Source organism: Triticum aestivum, chromosome 2D, assembly GCF_018294505.1.
Source record: "Triticum aestivum cultivar Chinese Spring chromosome 2D, IWGSC CS RefSeq v2.1, whole genome shotgun sequence".
NCBI lineage: Eukaryota > Viridiplantae > Streptophyta > Magnoliopsida > Poales > Poaceae > Triticum > Triticum aestivum.
In genome coordinates, this window is record NC_057799.1 from 617936325 (window position 1) to 617944195 (window position 7871).

Consider the following 7871-nt stretch of genomic DNA (forward strand, 5'->3'; position numbering starts at 1 on the left):
GACCTCGCGTCACGCACACCAAAAAATCCGGTGGCCTCACCAAACCACCCGCCGGCTAGCCGGGAGCGCCAACTAGTCTACCAAACTCTCAGCATGCACCGCATACGCACGTTGTAGAATCCGTCGTCGCCTTCTTCCGTAGTCTCATCTTCAAGAGCAATCAATGCACTGATATCGCCTGACCCTTCTGCCGTCGACGCCATCATGATGCTGGACAAGCCATCTTCTACTAAGTGATTATTTACAACACTAATCTGACCGGCCACTTCCCGTTCAACAAGAATAACTAGCATGTCAGCCACAATTTTTTCTTTACCTCATTGGGGTGAATTTGTTTCATTTCTCTTGAAACAATGGTAGCCGTTTACCATGACATACATGTATAGCTTTTGAACAACATGTAAAATTTTAATCAAATTACTGCTTCATCAAATAACAATGTTACAATGAAATTATCAAACTCAATTTGTCATTTCATGGCATGAACAAAAAAATCTTCTTGAACACTTGAAAACACAGCACGCGACCACGCACGCACATGCACACTTCACACATTGAAAATCTCCAGCAAACAAATCCTTTGTTTCAACTTTCAGAACAAGGGAAGCCACACGAATGTGGGCGATCGAGTAGCACTTGCGGTGTCTAATTGACTCCCGCCTCCGATCCTCCTGACACACCGGGGCCTCTCGGTCGAATCTCGACATGCTGCAAGAGTAATGAGCAGCACGGTGAGTTCTCTTGCTACACAACTGTAACTCTGTAAGTATTGTACAGTAGAAAACGCTGTCGACTTGTCTTTTCCGTGTAAAATGTGAACATACCTCCTGCACGGCCGGCGCCGACTTGGGGGCCTCCTCCCTGACCCCGGCGCGGCCACAGCCGGCGACGCGGTCGACGAGGCCGAAAAACCTATCCCTGAGCTGGGCGGCGAAGTTGGCCATGGTGGTGGAGGTGGAGCTAGCTGAAGTGAACAGAGTGCACTGCACACTGCTACTCTCTAGACAATCTGAATCACACGCAGGTAAGCTGTACTGCTTGATTTTGGTGGTGGAAGAGTGGTGTGAGTTCTGGGAGCGATGCGGAGGTCTCATTTATACACGACGCGGGGCACCAAACCCGTCAGCTTTAGTGTTGCACCTCCATCTATCATCATGCTTCATGCATAGCCGTACGTCCAGGGATATTCAGATCAACGCAGCATCGTTTACCACGCAGATCTTGTGCAGAGTTGTTGAGTGCCAACTTGCCGTCATGTTAGCTGTGTCCATTGCTTGATATGATCACTACTAGACTAGTGCTAGCTGCAATTTGCATGGATGACATGATTCAACGGGCCGGGCATCATATTATCCGATAGGTGGGCACTTTCCACCTATTCTCTCGAGATCTCGAACCAGGGCCAGCGTGAAACACTCTTCGTTGTTCGCTTATCGTACCTCTGCGAGCAATGAGCATAGTACAGAGTATAGATCACCAAACAATACAAATACGACTACGAATAATAATGGCAATACAGATAAGTAGATAAATAAGAAGCAATTTCTCAGGACCTAGCACAAGAAGTGGGCACGCGATGAGCTATTACAACTTGACAAGCCATATTATGGGTCCTAAATACAACGGACGATATGCGAACTGAGACTAGCTCAGATCGATGGTTAAGTTCCTTGTGGTGGAATCAGCCCACTAGGATTCAATTTCTAGACTTACACGATCCTGTCAACTACGAAAACTTCTATGATGACTTTGTCAGTGTATGTGCGTGTGTATGAGCATCTGAGTTGATATCGTATGCCTCTGTGTAGAACATGTTATCCGTTGATGTCGTATGCCTGATAAGTCGCGAGGTTGACCGCGGGGCCATGTGCTAAGGCGTATATGAGCATTTCGTCCGACATCCCTCTTCCGGGGCTTTGTTAGAACTCGCTCTTTGAACCAACGCAAGAAAGTGGAGTTGTGCTCTCTAATAACTTCGGCATCCGTTTTGCACATCCCCCCGGTCACGGTATTTCTTTTCGATGGTGTCTTTGTGCAGTGTCACGAAAGGATCTAGCACGTTAAGGTACTACTAAGTTTGTTGTGTCAAAGTCATTACATCGATCTGAGTGGTCCACATGCATTTCCCTCCGGCAGTTGTTGTAACCTTCAACTCCGAGCCTCCCAAGGTGCTTGTTGATGGGGAAACCAACAACAGTGTTTCCGACAGCCTAGAAAATTCTCGCATAAGGAGATGCACTCTTGGGTCAGATAGCCCTGGACGATGCTTCCATCCGGACGGGACATGTTATGAATGAATCCTTTGATGAGCCCATTCATACTCTCGAATGGCATCATGTTGTGCAGGAATGTCGGCCAGAGGTCGATGATGTCGTCCACAATGTGGACACACAAATGCACCATGACGTCAAAGAACGCATGCGGGAAGTACGTCTCAAGCTCATTTAGTATGACAACGGTCTCTTCATGTATACTTCGGAGCTGCTTCACACTGATCGACTTTGGAGAGATAACGTCAAAAAAGTTGCAAAGACCAGTAAACGGGTCATAGACGTGCTTGTCTATTATCCTCTAGGTGCAACGGGGGGTATCTGCATCATCATCACGTAACAGTCATCAGATTTCATCCCGCTGAACATTTTTTTCTTCGTGTTTGGAAATCTGCTTATCTTTCCACAGTAACCAGAACTAACTTTGATTTTGGTAAGGCACTTGAAGAATTGATCGATCTCCTTCGGACTTAAGGTGAAGCAAGAGGGGGGGGACCAATAATGCTCTTCCTTCTTGTTGACTTTTTTGCCCCTGCCTTCCATCTCCGTCTCCTCCAACTTCTTACGGGGCACGTGGAGATCTTTCTTGATATTTCAAAGATTCCAAGTCTTTTCTTGCCTCTGGCCCATCGTTGTTCTTATCCGGCATGTTCATCAGTGTGCCAAGCAAATTCTCCAGGACATTCTTCATGATATGCATTTGATCAAGGCTATGAAGCGTGTCAAGTTTTGGCCAGTACTCCAAGTCCGAGAAAACGGACATCATTTTCCATCCTTCAGCAGCAGCTCCGGCGCATTTTTCTTCTTTCCCGGCACGAGGCACTCTTCCCAGTTTTTCAACAACTCATCGATTTTTCGTCGCTCCTTTTACATGGAGGTCCTCGATGCCCAGCCTCACAATTGAATAGATCTCCATGCTTTCTCCATGGGTCATCCTTCTCAAGCCATCTTCGATGCACCGTGTACAAGATTTTCACAGACCCGCCATCTTTCGGTAGTTGCTGGGACGTTGTATCATCCATGCACCTGGTCCATCCGCAATATTCGAGGCACACCTGGCCTGAGACATATCCGTAATCGAGATAGTCATGCACCGTCTTCATCAACGCGGCTCTCATATCGAAATACTCTCTTTGTTGGCGTCCCATGTCTTAACCGGTGTTGTTCATAACATGTGTAACTCCTCTTTCAGTAGCTCGAGATACAAATTAATATCATTTCCCGGTTGTTTCGGCCCTTGAATTAGCATACTCATGTATATGTACTTTGTCTTCATGCACTTCTAGAGGGGAGGTTGTACATCCATACAAACACGGGCCATGTCCTATGGTTGGTGTTCTGGTTGCCAAAACGGATTCATGCCATCGGTACTCGTGACAAGCACAATGTTCCTTGGATCATCTTTGAAATATCAATATTCGACGTTGAATGCTCTCCACTGGCTAGCGTATGCGAGGTGTCTCAGCTTCGGATCATCTCCATAGTCGGGGTTCACCCTCTCCGCATGCCAGTGCATGAGCTTTGCTTCCTTAGGATCTACGAAACGACGCTACAAATAGGGAGTGTTCGGAAAGTACCATCCAACTTTCTAAGGAGCTTTCTTTCCGGCCTTCTTGTATCAAGAAGGATTGCACACTGGACAGCTAGTTTTTTCCACGTACTCCTTCCGCTAAATGATGCAATCGTTGATGCATGTGTGGTATCTAATGTGTTTCAGATCAAGAGGGCACATGATTTTCTTGGCCTGCTCGACACTTGTGGGACATAGGTTCCCCGTGGGAAGAACCTTCTTTAGATACTTCAAAAGCTCATCGAGGCTCGCATCAGTCCATTTCTTTTTTGCCTTCGTCTTTACAAGTTCGAGCATGAAACTCAAGCGGGTCACCTCGGGATCGCAACCATCATAAAATGGAGTCTTTGAGTCCACCTCCAGTTGCGGCAGCTTGGCATCATCTCTAGAAGCAGCTCTGTCACGTCGTCTTCTTGCGAAGCAGGTCTCGAACATAAGGATCCCGCACGACTGAACTTAGTAGCGACGAAGACTGCAGCGTGTCTGCGTCTTCTTTGTCATGTCCGGCCTCTTCTCCACCTTGTCCGGCCTCTTCTCCGCCATGTCCGGCCTCTTCTGCACCGCCATGTCCAGCGCCCTCTTCTTCGGCTACATTATCAGTTATCTATTCTTCTGGCCCCATGTCGTTATTGGTTGCCACGTCGACGCCCTCACCATCATCTTCACTTATCCACCGAGTATAGCCATCCATGAAACCATGCATGAGCAGGTGCTCCTTCAAACGGCCACCCTTAAAGGGGACGAGCCAAACTCCTTTGCATCTTCGACACGAACATAAAATCGCCTTCAGATTATTTCATACATGACGTCCACCGCGGATCGCAAGTATCTTTCCACCATCCTGACCTTCATGATCACTTGCGCGGTATAAGCAAAATAATTATAACCACGCATGCATCAAAGTCATACAAAAATTCAGCATGACCTTCCCTCAAAATAGGATATATCGAGTTTGCCCGAAATTCGCCGAAACAGAAATAAATCGATATTTCGGCAATACATAGGCAACTCATTTCACACACATTTCGGCAAATACACATAGGCAACTCATGCCCCGCACAATTCGGTCATCTCGCACAATTCGGTCATATATCACGCACACACAAATTCCATTCTTGCACAACAATATATTTTACTCACGTATCTAGATAGGGAGCACGTTGATGAGGCCGGTGTTGCTTTTTTGGGATCGAAGTGGACAAAGATATTTAATACTCCTTGATTAATGAAAGGTAGCTAGCTTACTTCATTTAATGAGTAGATCTACTTGGGGAGGAGATGAATCTAACTAGTGGAGAGAGAGAGAGAGAGAGAGAGGTAGCGAATGACTGGAGTGGAGGGGCAAGAGATATGGGTAGAAGTGAGAGGGAGAAGAAAAGCAAGTGAGGAATGTGAGCCATTAATGAAGGGAGAGAAGAGAGGGGGAGGGTAGAGAAGCAAGAGAGAAGAAGATAGCAAGTGGAGAGGAAAGTAAACTATGGGAGAAGAAAGAGGGAGGGAGAGGGAGGGGAGAAAAAGGTGTCTATTTTGGCTGGTGCGCATTAGCAGTAGCGCGGGCCTCGCTACTGCTGCGCCTATTAACTGTAGCGCTGGTCACATACCCGCGCTGCTGCTAAATGAGACCCACCAACTGGTGCAAGGCACCAGTAGTGGCTGCGTCGGGTATATGCTCCGTGCTACAGCTACGACGTTAGTTGTAGCACGGAGCTTATACCCAGCGCTGCTACTGCGGCTCGATCCGGAGGTACCATGGGACCCACTTAGCAGCAGCGTGGGGTGTGTCCACACATGCTACTACTAATTTGTACTTGTATCTTGGGGTTTTGACCCGCGCTACTGCTACTTAACAGTAGCGTGGGTTCTACTGCTAAGCATCTACCTATAAAGTATTTTCTAGTAGGGTGTGGCTAAGTCTTAGTCGATTGAGACTTAACGAAGTCTCAGTCAAGTGATATAGTAAATAAAAAAAGGAAAACTGAAAATAATTTTCTTGCACGAATCTCCATGTAAAATCAAAAGAAGATATCATCGACTCAAACATAACGAAGTCTAAGTCGACAGAGACTTAGCAAAACTGTTTCTAGTAGTGTCCAGTAAAATCACATTCCCTCCCTCCCTTCACGGCGGCGATGAAGCTCTGGAACATCTTGGCAGAGCAACATGGAATTGAAGGGGAAGCCCGTACTGTCTAGATGGTTGGATTTTGGGGAGGCCGTTGGGCGCCCGTTTGATGTTTGAACACGCCCGGACATATACGAGGGAAAAAAGTTTTGACCTTCTTTACGAGCTTAACCATTGCTTGATTCATTTTTACGCATTGTAGCCCGTAGCAACGCATGGGCGTTCTACTAGTTTTTGTAACTTTTGTTTATAAATCAGCAACTAAGCATAAAGTTGCACACTAAATAATTGTTTTGGATTTCTTCTCGATCATTCGTATTTAATTATTCAGATTTGCTTTAGACGGGTGTTTTCCCCTATAATTAACTGATATTTGTTGGAGAAATCAGTATTTTCTTTCCTTGCAGTTGCACTTTTATTCTACACCAATTCGTAAAAAAAAGGTGCAATCGTTTGTATCTGTAATATTCTTTTTTTGTGTGTGTTCTTGTACCTGTACTTGTATTTTCAAATTTAAAACTTGGTCTGTTACCCTTTAAATATACGCACTGCCTGCACTACTTTAAATGTGCAACGTGTGTTTTGGTAATGTGCAACACACTGGTAGAAAAAAGCCCTTTAGTCCCGGTTCGCAACAGCCTTTAGTCCCGGCTGTGCAACCGGGAGTAAATATGCGCGACTAAAGACCCCCCCCCCCTTTAGTCGCGCCTCTTACGGACCGCGACTAAAGGCTTTAGTCCCGGTTCTTGTGGCTGACCGGGACTAAAGGCCCGTCCACGTGGACGCCCGTGGTCCGTCGGGGCGGAGGACCTTTAGTCCCGGTTCTCGTGGCCACCCGGGACTAAAGGGCTCCTCCGCAGGTTTAGGGTTTTAGCCCCCCTAAACCTGGTTTCTTTTTAGTTTGGAGTGTTTTATTTCTTTTATATTATATTTTGTGTTTTATTTTAATTTTGATAAAGTTTCAGTACACATATTCTACGCTACTATATACATGCATATGAAATTTCAAACAAGAAGAATTCAAGAGGAATATATAATATATATTCAATCTCGGGTGACCATATACAACTTCGAACAAGTTTGCATACACAATTAGGATGGATGACCATATACAACTTCGTACAAGTTTCAATCTCGGGTATGCATATAAATTTCTTCGTCCTCGGTATAGTGTTCTCCTTTAGGATTGATGACTTCCCTCATGAAAAATCCTGCTAATTCTTCTTGAATTGGTCGGAAGCGAGCTTCTGGACTAAGCCTCCTCCGCAAGTTATCCGTCGCGTTCCGCCTACTATCCGATGCCTTCCGCTCAGAGGTGTGTCTCCGGATGTTCTCACAAACATAGTATCCACATAGATTGGTCCCCGGTGGCTGCTTATCCACATTAACTAACCTTCTGAAATCTAGCTCATGTTTGAATTCACCGACAATTTCTTCTGAGAACCGTCTCCAAACCCTACAGGGCAAAGAAAATTAAATGAAGAAGGGAGTTATTAGTTACTTGATATTAGGAAATGAACGAAAGAGCCCGATCGATATAGAGCTCAAATGATTGAAAATACTTTTGCAGCATTTTTCTCATGTCGGCCCAACGCTTTGGATCCGAATCCATAGAGTCCATGATTAGAACTCTGGAGGTGTGAAGTTCAATATTTAGCAGAATCCAGTGGAACCTGCGGACACGTTACATGCACAGTCATGCATAACTCATCGATTAGACATACCATGCATGGAGTAAACAAAAGAGAATGGGCACAAGAGAGAAACACTCACCCAAAATGGTAAGGAAATAGAATATGACTTTTGAGTTGATGCTTTCTAAGAAACTTGTACAAGTGTTTCTCCACGTCTTCGGGGTGATGTTGTAACACATGTCCATTAACGATATGTGGGTCAATGAACCCAACATC

General features: G+C 45.6%; 1 long non-coding RNA gene across 1 annotated transcript; it reads right to left on the reverse strand.

Moving 5' to 3' along the window:
* Positions 1-452: 452 nt before the first annotated feature.
* Positions 453-1058, reverse strand: LOC123050437 (uncharacterized). Its single transcript, XR_006423770.1, has 2 exons — positions 825-1058; positions 453-708 (listed from the first exon to the last, which is right to left on the reverse strand). It is a non-coding gene; the product is annotated as an uncharacterized lncRNA (long non-coding RNA).
* Between the last annotated feature and the right edge of the window lie 6813 nt (positions 1059-7871).